Below are 15,793 nucleotides of genomic sequence, written 5' to 3'. Positions count from 1 at the left end.
ACAAATGTGAGAAATTTCAAGATTGGTGGATCTTAAGTATTTTCATTGTTATTGTAAAGCATTTTTATCACACAGCAACACATGGAATAATTTAGTTAGCACTGAACCCTGCTCTATCAACCATCAGTGTAGTTATACTGAATTTCACTTCTCCATGCAGAGTCCTAAATCCTGACATTATGAGAGAATTCAAGACAACAAATCTTATAGACAAATAACTTGTCTTGTAAATCTATGAGTCTGAAAGGCAAAAATAGTTTCATTAGCTCAGGCATGCTGCCCAGTAGTATGTCCCACCCTAACCTATCCCTAGCATTACTCTTACAAGCTAAGGGATGGTCTTTATGAGCCCAGTGCTACCAGGGTTCTCATTCCCAGCACTGGCCTCAAACCAGGCCTTTCTCCAGGGAAGAATGAAGTTCCAGGGTGGAAAGGACTCTGCAGGATTAAATTAAAAGACTCTGCTTTGTCCTTTTGAAGTCCCTGGTCCTGGGCAGAAAGGGGGGAAAACTAGTTGGCTTGATTCTGTTTTCTGATGGATCCCTACACTTGACCATATTCTTTCTTTTAAGGCAGACAAGACATGGGACGATTAATTACTTTCTTTCTTTGTGCATAGAATTGAAGCTTAGGAGTCTTTAAGAATCACACAGAAAGCCATTCTGTTGCTGAGTTTTAAATAGTACCTTGACCCTCTTTGCTGAATATAAAGTGACTACGATATCAATAGTCCTTCTGCTCACTTATCACTTTCCTGGGCAGGAAAGCTGTGAACCATGTAAGGAGAAAATGACAGCTGAAGACAGGAGTCCTTAAAATCATATTTAAGGTCTGAGGAAAAGAAAACATTGGACTTGGAAACTATTAAAACCGAAAAGACCTTACAGACAGTGGGGCCAACACCATTTTTAGGTGGCAGAAAAATGAGGTCTAGAAAAGAGACATTGTCAAAGTCAGATATTCTAGGAAGTTCAAGAAAAAGACTGGGAGTCTGGCAGGGACATATTAATCAGCCAAGGTGAGTCTTTATTTATGCGACCTGTGCTGATAAAGTATGCAGGTAAAAATCAAATTATATGTAAAGTTGGTTATGGGAGCTTACAGTTTACAGCAAAGCTATGATTTAACAATGAAAAAAATGATAATTTTCTTCCCTTCTCCATTGCCTCTCTGGTTTACATCTAAATTAGTCTGTGAGAAGTTACTTTAAGTTACATTCACCGGCTATTTAGTAAATCCTGTGTGTTGTGTGTATTTCCATTTAAACCGTTGGGCTGTAGATCAAGAATCCAAATGCAGGTCCAGATCTGGCCCCAGAGTGATTTTATGGCTTGGGAAGTGACTGGATCCCCATGACAACATGCTACACCCGTTATTCACCACCGCTACCCCTTACATTGTGCTGGTCCTCCAGCATAGGCGAATGGGCTCCTGTTGAGAAATATGCTATGAGATATACCAGATAATGCAAAGAAGCATGCTCCACATCTGTCCCTTCTTTAGGTTCTTTCTGCTTGAAGTGTAGTCCTTGGACCAACAGCAGTGATATCATGAAACAGTAAAGGTGTATTACCTTAGGCTTCACCCTTCTTGGTCAGAATCAGTGTTCTATTGCTGTGAATAGACACCATAACTAAGGCAGCTCTTATAAAAGAAAGTATTTGATTAGGGATTGCTTACCCTTTTAAAGGATTAGTCCATTATTGCCATGGCAGGGAACACGGCTGCACATAGATGTGGTGCTGGAGAGTTCTGCATCTAGATCCACAGGCAGCAGAAAGAGAGAAGACATGAGGCTTAGTTTTGGTCATTGAAACTTAAAAGCCTGCCACTAGTTACACATTTCTTCCAGCAAAGCCACACCTACTCCAACAAGGCCACACCTCCTAATCCTTTCAAATAATGCCACTCCCTGGTGACCAAACATTCAAATCTGTGAGCCTCTGGGGGACCATTCTCATTCAAACAGCCACACAAGGTAGCAAGAGATCTCACATTAAAGTTTGAGATGACTGACTTATAACACCCCATCCAGTTTCCCTAATGCTAAATAGTTTTTCCCTGGAGCTTTCCCAGGGCCCACGTTTGCCTCTGTCCAGGTTCTGATAATAATGCCTACCAGGCTCGAGCCAAGACAACCAGCCCCAGCTCCTCCTTTCCTGTGTCTGGCCAACCTCTTCTCTCAGCTGCTGTGTAAAGTAAGTGTCGAGGTTGGGTGAATACAAGAAGAAGCATTGACATGCTTCAAGGTCCAGGAGACACAATAAACACAAACAATCTCCTAGGACCATCCAGATTGGAAGAAACAAGTCCCTTACAAACCTGGAATGGTGCCTTTTAGCACCTCTCCAAAAGGAGTGGGTTATAATAGTAATTCTTTAAAGATGCCTTAATTTATGAAATATTATGTTTATAAGCTAATATACTATGACAAGTACCCACATACTCCTATGTTGGAATCAGCAAACATTAATATTTTACACTTAATATTTTGAACTTTTTCTTCTCTTAATAGACAAAGATACATTCTCTCTCATCTTTCATCCTTCTCTGAGGTTTCTGGTTGCTGTTGCACATCTGATGATATCATACCTTTCCTGTCTGTGCTGTTTCACAACCGATGATGTCATACCTTTCTTGCCTGTGCTGTACCACATTCAATGATGTCATACCTTTCTTGCCTGTGCTGTACCACAGTCGATGATGTCATACCTTTCTTGCCTGTGCTGTACCACAGTCGATGATGTCATACCTCTCCTGTCTGTGTATGTGTAGCTGGAAAGCAAACACACTTGCTTTCATGCTGTTGATAGTTTTGGGAACTTCTGTTTTGACTTTACATTTTGTTTTTCTGTGTAGAGATGTAAGAGTTTGTTTATTTATTCTTTAAAAAAACTATTCTTTAATTCTTAACTGAATGAATAAAATACTGGAAGACACGTTGAAGGGAACAAAGAAGACTGGTAAGAGAAATATGAAGCAATTTGAGGGGTTGAAGAAATGGCTCAGTTTGATGAAATGCTCACTGCACAGGCTTGAGGACCCAAGTTCACAGCATCCACGTAAAAACCTAGCATGATGCTTACACCTGTAACCCAAGACCTCGGGTGGGGAGCAGAGATGAATGGACCCTTAATGCTTGCTTGCCAGACAATCTAGCTGAATTGGTGAATTCCAGGTTCAATGTAAGACACTATCTTAAAAACTAGGATGAAAAATAAATTTCTGCATCGATCTACACACACACACACGCACACACACACACACACACACACACATGCTATATATATGTATATATAGTATTGTGTATATACAACATATGTATATATGTGTGTGTGTGTATATGTGTGCATTTATACTTTTTGTTATAGATTAAAAAATAGTTTAGATCAAAGATCTTTATCAAATTCCTAGAGACACAGTTCTCCTTTCCTGTTTTAAATCTATCTCTTCCACCCAATATGAACCTCTCCTCCAGATTTCCCTAATTTCTTTCAAGGTCATTGCCAGGGCAGAGAATCTATACTTTTTGAATAGTGGTAAGAGGGCAGAAGACTGACCACCCTCAGGGCCCACAATCTAGCTGCCTCATATCCCCTTGTATAGCCTCATGATCTTCAATCAAAGTGCCCATGGCTGGGAAAGTCTCCACTCCCTGTACCCAGCAACTACAAGGAGAAAATGCAAACATTTTATTGCTACAATTTATCCTATGGGAGATTTGCAAAGGCCTATGCCCAAGATTTATGGCGTGATGCACAGAGATTTCATGCACTGTATTTCTCATTTATGGGCCTCAATTTAGTTAAGAGAAAAGATGCTTTCTGGAGCAAAAATACCCTAAAGCTTGGGTAAAATGGGATATTTAATTAATTCCAAAATTACTGAGTGGATAAGGAATGAATTTGGACCCCCCCCCCCCCATGTTCAAGCATCCCTGAGACAGCTTGTAAACCTTCTTCCTCCTTGGTCTTGGTCACAAAGTAAGGACTAAGCTAGGTTAAGAGCTCAGAACTGGTGAGTTGCTCCAACTGCAAGCCTTGCAAGTTCAGAGTGGGCCCTTTCTCCAGAGCAGTATAGACATGACTGCAGTAGGGTGAGCCTTCAATCAGAGTACATTTCAGGGGGTATGCAGGGAGCCCAGGATTAGCAATAGGCTTTAGCTCACTCTCTAACATACCACCTTCTTCTCAAGTGTGGTGCAATTAGTGTAATGTGATCAGCTAAGTCCATAATAGTAAGCATCCTTTCTTATAGGCCAACCTAGAACATTAACACTCTGTTAAGGAGGCAGGGAGTTATAGACAGAGCTTCACTGGATGGTATCCACCTATGCAAACAACTTGGTCTCAGATCCTGTATGTCACAGGTCCAGAAACTTAAGTTCTCATGAGTGCATTAATATGAGATCTGTCACTAGAGTAATAACCAAGTGCAAAGACTAGATGCACTTGCCTGTGACCTCCCAGCAATCTGGGACTCCCATTTTTCCAGATCCAACTTTCCCTTCCACAGCCATCCTAAATCCCTAGAGACTTCTCAAAGCCTCTTCTCCTGCCACTTGACCTTGAATGACCCTTTCTTTGAACATGCTCAGTGCTTTTCACAAATATGTACTGAACATCATTCTAAAGAACATCATCTGTTGGTATTCAGGACTTGTATAGGCAAATGGCCCTTTCCTAATTGGTCTGCAGGAGACTTGGAGCAAGAGTGATCCTTTACTTCAGAGTTCTCCTAAAGGTCAGCCCATGGAGTAGGGAGAAGACAGTGGCCACAAGAAAACACACTCTGTTCCCCCAGCCCCGCTCCCCACCACAACACACAGTGGTGGGAGCATGTAACTGTCTTTCCTGTGGCTCATGGCAGACAATAGCTGAGAAAGCTGTTTTGGACCACACGCATGGTATTTACATAAAAGAGGACATGTTGATTGACTTCAAATGAAACATGGACTGAACTGTCCTCTCTCAGAGTCTGGAGGAGGGAGACAATGGCTGTACTTGTATGTATCTTTATAATCACATGCATAGTTTATATTCATCTTCTATTTGTGATTCAATTAATATTCATATTTCTTTCCTTTGGGTCTGAAGCCCAAAGCAGGAAACCTGGAGAGTTCTAAGAAGCTGAGAGAGAGCCTCTTCTTCATCTCTATGTATCGAGATATGTATCATCTCTATATGATACAGAAACATGTATCAAGAGGAAAAGTACTTTGTAGAGCTTATCAATATTGAACTAAGACTTGGGAGAATAGTCTCCCCTTTTATTTATTTATTTATTTATTTTGGTTTGTTGTTATTTCTGTATTCTGTCAGCTAGCCTTACTCTTCAATGTGTTTCCATACATTATTTTTCATGGCTCATCATGGAGCATTTGTGGGTGTGCTTTATTTGCTAAAAGCTTCCCCTCTTGCACTGACTAATCTAGCAGTGTGACAATAGCGAAGGTTTTTCACCAAAGTAAAGTGTGTTGGCTGTCAAGACATAGGCATCCTGTAAGTACTGTTTATGTGATGGCATAAATCCTGTGCACTAATTGCTTGAGATCTGGCAGGCATCAAGACTGAAAGGACTCAGTCTTGTGGTACTTGCAATTCATCAGTCCAGAAAGGGGGTGGTGGACATCTCCCTGCGTTTAAGCCCTGTTCTTGCTTGTCTTGCCTTGCTACGTTTCGCCTTCCTATGAAGCTTATCCAAGTGCATTGTAACTGAGACTAAAGTGCATAGTAGCCACCTGAGTCTGCTCTGATGTGGTTCACGGTTAAAAAACAATTCAGTCATGCTTGAGAAGTCATTAGCACACATGGCTGGCACACCTCAGCTCATTTCTGCTGTAAGAAATGCGGCAGGGTGGAACCTGAGCTCGCTGCCAGTTAGGAACTCTGCAACAGCCTTAGTGGCTGTTCTCCTTGTCCTAGGGTGCTCTTAGGTACCCTGAACCTCTGCCTCCGGGCTTTCCCACTCTCTCCTGTATTCTCCCCTGGGGAGCCCCACCTCGCCCTCCTCCAAGCACCCCTTCATCTCATGGCAAATTCCTTCATCCTCCAGTCTCCTGGTACTTTCAGTCCCCCCACCTCACCCCCACCCCCCACTGGGTACGTGGACACTCTACCCAAGGTTTCATAAATATGCAGTGACTGTTTGTGAGAAGTGAGGTTTTGTGTGGCTTTTAAATCTTCTTGATGTTCTCGTACATTTCCTATAATATACCCTTTGTAAAATTACTTCTACAAATGTGAAAAAAAAGAAGTTGATGTTTTAAAATGATAGTAGAACTTCTAGGACTAAGCCAGAAAGCAGGCCTGGTTCTGTTTAATATCAGATCCTAATATTAAACTGGGAACCTAGGATGCATTTACTGTGCATTGGATGAGGGAGGGAGGGAATGAGTTCTGTAAGGAACACAAGCCTTGTTCCTAGGCTCACTCAGCAGGCATGGAAAGCAGGTATCACACTTGTCTGTGCTCCCTGGGGGGCTTGTGGCTATCTCTTCCCATCCCCCAGTACAACAGCCTCTGTTGGGGTGAGCTAGCTCCTTGCTTCAAGTCTGTTGCCTCTCTGTCCGTCCATCTGTCTGAACCGTCCCTACACAGAATGACTGAGACTCATTTCGTAGCCCTTGTGGGACTTGATGTCACCAGCTACACTGCTGCCTGTCTGGAGTTTTATAGACATGTTTCCCCAGTTTATTGTGATGGTTCGCTCAATTCCCTGCGCCTTTCAAGCGTGAAGCTCCTTGAGATGAATCAGCCTTTATCCAAGTTCTGGGCTCCTTTACTCCGTGGAAACCAGTGGTGCCTTCAGCGGTTTTTACATTTCCAGCCACATTTTTTTTTTCCAGACCTTTGACTGAAAGGCCAGGCCAGGCAGAAACTGGTCTTGGGGAGGTTTCATGATAACTGCAGGAAGAGATTTAACCAGTCTCCCTCGGGAAGAGAAGTAACAAAGTAACAGCAGCAGCCTTTTTTGTAGTGGGTGGGTCCAAACTTTTGACAACAAGTTGTGACATTGTCATCTCAAAACTTTACTATGGACAACTGCACAAACTATGGGAGACAGACAGACAGACAGACAGATAGACAGACAGAAATAGAGAGACAGAGACAGAGAGAATAAGTGGAAGGAAGGGAGAGAGGGAGGGAGGGAGGAAGGGAGGGGAAAGGAAGGTCTCTTCATCTCTCTCTCTCTCTCTCTCTCTCTCTCTCTCTCTCTCTCTCTCTCTCTCACACACACACACACACACACACACACAAACACCTCACAACGGGAGCTAAGGAAATGGCTCAGTGCTTTGGGTGCTTACCACACAAACTTTAAGGTGTTCACTCAGATTTCCCAGCTCCCCCACAAAAAGGTGGGGAGAGGGATACCACACTGTGCCTCCTTAATCCCCACACTAGTTGAGAACAGAGAGAGACAAATCCCTGGAGTTGTAGTCACTGTGCTGGCTAATTTTTTTTTCAACTTGACAAAGGTTAGAGTCATTTTGGAAGAGGGAACTTCATTTGAGAAAATGCTCCTACCAGAATGGCCAGCCCGTGAGCAAGCCTGTGGTGCATTTTCTTGACTGATAATTGATGTGTATGGGACAACCCCATAGGGTGGTGGGTGGTCCTGGAAGATTTAAGAAAGTAGGCTGAGCAAGCCATGAGGAGCAAGCATCCCTCCATGGCCTCTGCATTAGCTCCTGGGTCTAAGACCCTGCCTTGAGTTCCTGCCCTAGCTTCCCTACAAGGTATTGATTGTGGTTTTTCATTAGAGCAATAGAAACCTTAGATCAGACAGAGACAGCCTAGCCAAGTCTAAGAGATCTATGTTGAGAGAGAGAGAGAGAGAGAGAGAGAGAGAGAGAGAGAGAGAGAGAGAGAGAGAGAGAGCAATCAAGAACAATACTTAATGTTGATCTTTGGCCTACACACACACAAATGTTCACATATCCACATGAACATTTATACAACCACCAACACACCCACCCACCCACATCTCAAGATACTTTAAGTGGAATTTTGTGTTGAGCCACAGTTATAAAACCTTAGGGTGTATGCAACCAATAGGCTGCAGCTTGTCCAAGCCATTTAGGAGGAACTGGAGACACACATAGCTTTACTCAGCTAACTACAGACAAGATCTGGAATGTCTTTATGCAGTTGCCTATATACTCTCTGGAGACCTCCTGGAAAACAGTAATGGGAGGGAGAGGAGGATGAAGACCTGGCGCCAGCATACTGTGCTTCAGCAGCAGCTCTCTCTAGGCTCTCTGCTTGTTCTTCAGGTGAGAATAATGTTTCTATAAAAGGAAGGCATCTGCAAGCTTGCTTCTTTAAGCTCTAGAGGCCTAGGGTGTCTTGGATACATGACTGTGGTTCTGCAGGGAGACTGGCTGTTGACCTTTGACCTCCTGGTTCTTGTTCACCCCATCTATCTTCTCCTCTGGTTGTCACCTTGAAATGCTTGTCCAAGAGGAAGAGCCCGTGGCCAAGTGAGGGAGATGAGAAGAAACATAGGAGAAGAGACTCCAGATTGTACATAAAACCCTCAGCAGCTTCTTTAGAAACTTTAAGGGGTCTCCTATGGTGTCTCTTCAAGGCTCTTAAAGGTGGTCCTGACAAGTGGTATGCCTGGTAGACAGAATCAATGACAACATAGTTTGAGGAGATAGTCAGTTCCAGCTTTCTGCTCTGCAATCTTTGCCTTTCAACTTGATCTGATGAATCAAAACCCCTGCTGCCTACTCTATTCCACCAGAAACCCAAACTTCCCAAAATCCAACATAATCCAATATTATTTCAAAAGTGAGTGTCCGTATTGCCATGCTCTTATAAAGGGAGAGTGTATTCGTGAATCCACAACTGTGTTTCAAAGGCAAAAAAGAAAAATAGTCTTATATAGCAAATACACAACTGTGTTTCAGAGGCAAAAGAAAGAAAGAAAAATAGTAGTATATAGTTATTAGTCACTGTGGGGAGGCTAGATGTCTCTCCTTGATTCTTTTCTTTTTCTTCATTTTCTTTTTGTCTTCTCTTCCATGTGCTGGGATGGCAGGCATGCACTTCCACACTTGGCTCATGTTTGGTGCTTGTGTGGAGCCTGCCATTCAGGCATTTGGTAAACTTGAGATGCATGAGTCGGCCTTGAATTAGAGTCATTCAATGTCACCAAAAGTGCCCTGGCTCCCCTTATGTTTCCATTTTCCATTATCTAACTTATTTTGTAATCTAAAAGCTCAATATAACAACAATCACACTTCAGTGAGTAAATTACCCCAAAATGAAATCACTCTTGTAACCACTACCAAGATCAAAATATGGAACATTCCAGCATCTAGTATTCTGTCCTGTATGTCTCTTCATCATTACAGCCCTTAAGGAAAATTATTATTTGGCTGTTCTCCCTATAAAGTAGTCTTAATTTTAAATTTTCATATAAATTTATATAAATAAGCATACATATTAATTGATTTAACATTTACTTATTATATAATATATAATACACATATAGATATAGATAGATACAGATATAGATAGATAGGATATATATATATATATATATATATATATGATGTGTGTGTGTGTATGCCACGTGTGTGCACAGGCCCACAGAGGCCAGTAGAGAGAGCATTGGATCCCATGGAACTGGAGTTACAGGTAGTTATGAGTCGTCCAACATGGGTGTTGGGAACTGAACTCAGATCCTCTGGAAGGCCAGCAGTGTCTATAAACCACCGACCCATCCCTCAGTCTTTAACAGTTTTCTGTAAGAAATTTCCATTCAATTGTATGCTGTGTTTGTATTTTTATTGTTGCAGAATATCCAATTGTATAAAATACCACAATTTATCCAGTGAATTGGGTTGTTTTGTGTGTGCTTGGTGTACTTATTTGGGATATTTGCATGGAAAGTGGAACAGGAAAATATCTATCTGGTCATCTTTAAAAAATATTTCTAAGGTGTGTGTCAAAGCCATTGTGCCAGCTGGTACTTCCTGTGGCATCACACTGAGAATGTGTCTCTTCTGGCAATAAAGGTCAGTGGTAGAGCACTCATGTGAGATATACAAAGCCCTGAGTTTGGTCCTCGGCATGACAAGAAAGAAAGGAAAGAAAGAAAGAAAGAAAGAAAGAAAGAAAGAAAGAAAGAAAGAAAGAAAGAAAGAAAGAAAGAAAAAGGAAGGAAGGAAGGAAGAAAGAAAGAAAGAAAGAAAAAAAGAAAGAAAGAAAGAAAGAAAAAAAGAAAAGAGGAAAGAAGGAAAGAATGGAGGGAGGGGAGGGAGGGAGGGAAAGAAGGAAAGAAGGAAGGAAGGAAAGGAGGAAAGAAGGAAAGAAAGAAGGAAAAAAAGAAGTATGACAGACACACAGAGCACCAGAGGGGAGAGAGAGAGAGAGAAAGGGGAGAAATTAATGGATTTTGTAGGCATAGGTGTGAAATAGTTTTTCTTTTTGGTTTTGTTCTACATTTCCCAGATAAATAATGATTTAGGACATCTCATCATTATTTTGTACAATTCTTTTTGTCATTTGTTATAGAGATTTTTGTATTTCTCTTATTGATGCCATGAGTTCTTTACAAGTTCTGGACAAAAGACAAATTTCAGATGCATGTACTGTAAATATTGCAAATATTTTCTTCTTGGCTGCAGCTTGACATTCTGGTTTTGTTGTGATGGTTATTGTTGTTGTTTGAACTTTCCAGTGTGTTACCTGTGGTTGGTGACCTCTCTAAGAAACCTCTCTGTCACACATTGATTCTCCCATGTCAGATCCAGAGGATTATCACTGTTCCTTTCACACTCAGGACCACAGTTCCCTCAGTCTAGGTCCTGTGTGGCAAGGAGCTGATGCTCAGACTAGACAGGCCCCAGTGACACACCACAGTGTTGAAAAGATGACCCTGTCCCCATTGTTCTATGGTGCTGTGAGGAGGGGGTGACAAATGGGGGTTCTTTACAGCTTCAATTCAGTAGGTAGCTCTTGTCTGTATGTATTCCAAATTCTCTGTCTTAATTAATGTGGCTTTATAATACGTCTTGACATCTGGTTCTGTCACTACATAAAATTCATTCATCTTCAAAACTGTCTTTGCCATGCATATCCTTTGCATTTATGTATATATTTTTCTAATTACCATATACATTATGTAAAAAGGTCTTCTGGGCTCTTCCTTTGGACGGCATTATATATACATTAATTCGAAGAAGTGGCGCTCCTCAGTACTGAGTCTCTGTTTCTCAGCACAGTATTCATGCAGCTTCCCATAGATTTAGATGCTCTCACTTCTCTCAGTGATCTCGTGTGGGTTGTCTTAGGTTCTTGCTCATATTTCAGTAGACATATTTATGTATGTTATTAGTTATTTTCTAAAAGCTATTTATTTTTTCACAGTACATCACTGTTTATCTCAGAAGTAAAGGGGAAAAGAACACAAAGATATGTTCTTCTCAACCCGCCCATCTCTTCAACAGATCGTATTGAAGTTTCCCATAGTACATGGAAATATCACTTTAAAATGTAATTGCACTTGCTCGTTTAAAACCATCGTGGTTTTCTATGATGTTATATATGAGAAATTTGTAAAAATTAGTTGCAAAAGGTGTTTTCCTTTGTGACTTATATTGAAAGTACATAGGTTTTGGTCTGGGTTTACTGTATTCCAAAGATCATACTAAACTGTTAATGATTTTACTGATTCTAAAAGATGATAAATTCCTTTGGATTTTCTATTCTATTTATTTTATATTTCTTTTCCAAGTGCTATTTCTTTTCTTCTTTCCTTAGCTTACTACAGGGCAAGGAGTGGGTCAGGTGTGCATAAGTGACAATTGTTAACACTTCGGTCTTGCTCCAGAAAGCTTTGACTCCCCCCCTCTCTCCCTCCCTCCCCTCCCCCTCTCTCTCCCTCTCTTTCTCTCTCTGACCCCTGTGACCTCCATGTGCTTAACACTGGTCCAGGGCAGCAGTCCTTACAATTTTTCATCTCCTTTCCAGTCCTAAGAAAAATTATTGAGGATCCCAGATAATATTGCCCGTGTGGGTTATGGCTATTCATTGTTTTTTATATTAGATGTTAAACAGAGAAAATTTGAAGTGCACCTATTTATTTACAAATGGTAACTAATCTCTTACAGAGCATGTTAATGTGGATGCCGTGTTTTAATGAAGTTCAGTCATGTATCCCCAGATTAAAACAAATTTAATATGAAGAATGTCAATTTGTTCACTTTCTAGAAATTCCCTGATGTCTGGCCTAATAGAAGTTGTAGAGCTTCTGGAAAATTCTACTATACATTTTTGCAAGAATGTATACTAAAGGGGCAATTGATGTCTCCGATAAGCCGGGACAGGCCCTCTGACCTCTCCCATGTTCCATATTGTGGGAAGCATGGCTCCAGCTGAACTTGCAAGTTTTAAACCACAAAGAATATCTTTCCCATAGTTATAGTTTCTTCACCCAGAGTTAACAGCCTTTTTATCATGGTATCATTGTAAAGAGACAGCAATAGAAGCTTAAGTTAAAAAAAAAATCAGTTGGCTCATGTAACTAAAAAACCTGTTTCTTCCCTATGTTTATATCCATATGCACTGCGTAAAAACAACTAAAGAGAAAATACTTTGTTCTGGCTCCTGATTTCAAAGGGTTTTAGTTCATCACGGGAGGGAAGGCATGTCAGAGTGCATGCCATGTGTCATGGCACAGGCTCCTCCATGGTACAGGACAGGAAGCAGGGAGTGTGGAGGTGGGTGTATGGTTTGAATGCTCACCTGTTGGGACCTACTGCTCCCAGCTATGCCTCACCTCCTACAGATTCCATAGGCTTCAAAAATAGTGCCATCAGCCCAGGAACAAATATTTAAAACATTGGCTTCTGTGAGACACTCAGGTTCAAAATATACATGCTAGGATTGAGAGTTCATCTTGATAGAGTTTTCCTTTGATGAGTAAAAAGTGTCCTTCCTTACTTTTTGATGACTTTTGGTTGAAAATCTATTTTATTCAATATTAGGATGGATACTCCAGCTTGTTCCTTGGGAAGGTTTTTCCCAACCTTTTACTCTGAGGTAGTGCCTGTCTTTGTTGCTGAGAAGAGTTTCTTGTATGCACCAAAGTGCTGGACACTGTTTACTTATCCAGTCTGATAGTCTATGTTTTTAAATTGCAGAATCGAGTCCATTGATGTTATAAGTTATTAAGGAATACTGATTGTTGTTTCCTGCTATTTTTGTTCTTAGAAGTAGAATTATGTTTATGTGCTTTTCTTCTTTGGGGTTTCTTGCAAGATTATGTTCTAACTTTTCCTAGGGTGAAGTTTCTGTCTTTATGGTGGAGTTTTCTATTTATTATTTTTTGTAGACCCGAATTTGTGGACAGATGTTGTGTAAATTTGGTTTTGTCCTGGAATAGCTTTGTTTCTTCATCTATGGCAATTGAGAGTTTTGCTGCATATAGTAACCTGGGCTAGCATTTGTATTCTCCTAGGATCTTCTAGTCTCTGTTGAGAAGTTGGGTGTAATTCTGATCATTCTGACTTTATATGTTGCCTGACATTTTTCCCTCACTGATTTTAGTAGTCTTTCTTTGTTTTCAACATTTGTTGTTTTGACTGTGATGTGTTGAGAAGAATTTCTTTTCTGGTCCTAAACAACTATGCTCCAAATACAAGGACAAACATATTCATAAAAGAAACTCTACTAACGCTCAAAGCATATATTGCACCACACACAATGATAGTGGGAGACTTCAATACCACACTCTCATCAATGGACAGATCATGGAAGCAGAAACAGAATAGAGACATAGTGAAACTAACAAAAGTTATGAAACAAATGGATTTAATAGACATCTATAGAAAATTTCCTCCTAAAACAAAAGAATATACCTTCTTCTCAGTACCTCATGGCACCTTCTCCAAAATTAACCATATAGTCAGTCACAAAACAGGGCTCAAGAAATACAAGCAAATCAAAGCAATACCATGCATCCAATAAGATCATCATAGACTAAGGCCAGTCTTCAATAACAACAAAAACAATGAAAAGCCCACATACACATGGAAGCTGAGCAATACCCTATTCAACAATAGCTTGGTCAAGGAATAAATAAAGAAAAAAAATCAAAGACTTTTTAGAATTAAACAAAAATGAAGGTGCAACATACTCAAACTTATGGGATATAGTGAAAGCAATGCTAAGAGGAAAACTCTTAGCTCTGAGCCCCTCTAAAAAGAAACTGGGGAGAGCATACATTAACAGTATGACAGCACACCTGAAAGCTCTAGAACAAAAAGAAGAAAATACACCCAAGAGGAGTAGACTGTCAGGAATTAATGAAACTCAGAGCTGAAAACATCCAAATAGCAACAAAAAGAACTACACAAAGAATCAACAAAACCAGGAACTGGTTCTTTGAGAAAATCAATAAGATTAATAAACCCGTAGCCAGACTAAGTAGACAGAACAGAGAGAGTATCCAAATTAGCAAAATCAGAATCAAAATGGAGACATAACAACAGAAACTGAAAAAATTCAAGAAGTTATCAGATCCTACTACAAAAGCCTATACTCAACAAAAGTGGAAAATCTAGAGGAAATGGACAATTTTCTGTACAGATACCAGGTACCAAAGTTAAATCAGAATCAGATAAACCATCTAAAAAACCCCATAACCCCCAAAGAAATACAAGCAGTCATCAAAAGCCTCCCAAACAACCAAAGCCCAGGACCAGATGGGTTTAGTGCAGAATTCTACCAGATTTTAATAGAAGACCTAATACCAATACTCTTCAAACTATTTCACAAAATAGAAACAGAAGGAACACTACCCTACTCATTCTTCAAATCCACAATTACTCTCATTCCTAAATTATACAAAGACCATACAAAGAAAGAGAACTTTAGACCAATTTTCCTCATGAACATTGAAGCAAAAATACTCAATAAAATTTTTGCAAACCGAATCCAAGAACATATCAGGATGATCATTCACCATAAACAAATAGGCTTTATTTCTGGGATGCAAGGATGGTTCAATATATGGAAATTCATCAACATAATGCACTATATAAACAAACTCAAAGAAAAAAACCACATGACAATCTCTTTAGATGCTGAGAAAGCATTTGACAAAATTCAACACTCCTTTATGTTAAAAGTCTTATAATTTTCAGAAATTCAAAGCCCACACTCAAACACAGTAAAATCAATATACAGCAAACCAGTAGCCAACATCAAATTAAATGGTGAGAAACTTGAAGCAATCCCACTAAAATCAGAAAATACACACACACACACACACACACACACATATATATATGGTTGCCCACTCTTTCCCTACCTATTCAATATAGTACTGGAAGTCCTGGCCAGAGCAATCAGACAGCAAAAGAGGTCAAAGGGATAAAAATTGGAAAGGAAGAAGTCAAAATATCACTATTTGCAAATGATATGATTGTATACTTAATTGACCCCAAAAATTCCGCCAGAGAACTCCTACAGCTAATAAACAACTTCAGTACAGTGACTAGATATAAAATTAACTCAAACAATTCAAGAGCCTTTTTCTACTCTAAGGACAAACAGGCTGAGAAAGAACTTGGAGAATCGACACCGTTCACAATAGTCACAAAGAATATAAAATACTTTGGTGTAACAGCAACTAAGCAAGTGAAGGATCTGTATAACAAGAACTTCAAGTCTCTGAAGAAGAAAATTGAAAAAGATCTCAGAAGGTGGAAAGACTTCTCATGCTCATGGATTGGAAGGATCAACATAGTAAAAAATGACCATCTTGCTTAAGG

The 15,793-nt window shown here is 40.1% G+C and overlaps 1 protein-coding gene across 1 annotated transcript in view; it reads left to right on the top strand.

Annotated features, from left to right (window-relative positions):
• Positions 1 to 15,793, top strand: part of ALK (ALK receptor tyrosine kinase) — a gene marked incomplete at both ends in the record, with an annotated part of 704,256 nt that overhangs the window by 430,158 nt on the left and 258,305 nt on the right. The gene's annotated exons all lie outside the window — the stretch shown is intronic.

This window comes from Micromys minutus, assembly GCF_963924665.1.
Source record: "Micromys minutus genome assembly, chromosome: 1".
Classification (NCBI taxonomy): Eukaryota; Metazoa; Chordata; class Mammalia; order Rodentia; family Muridae; genus Micromys; species Micromys minutus.
This window is presented reverse-complemented; position numbering and strand designations above follow the sequence as displayed.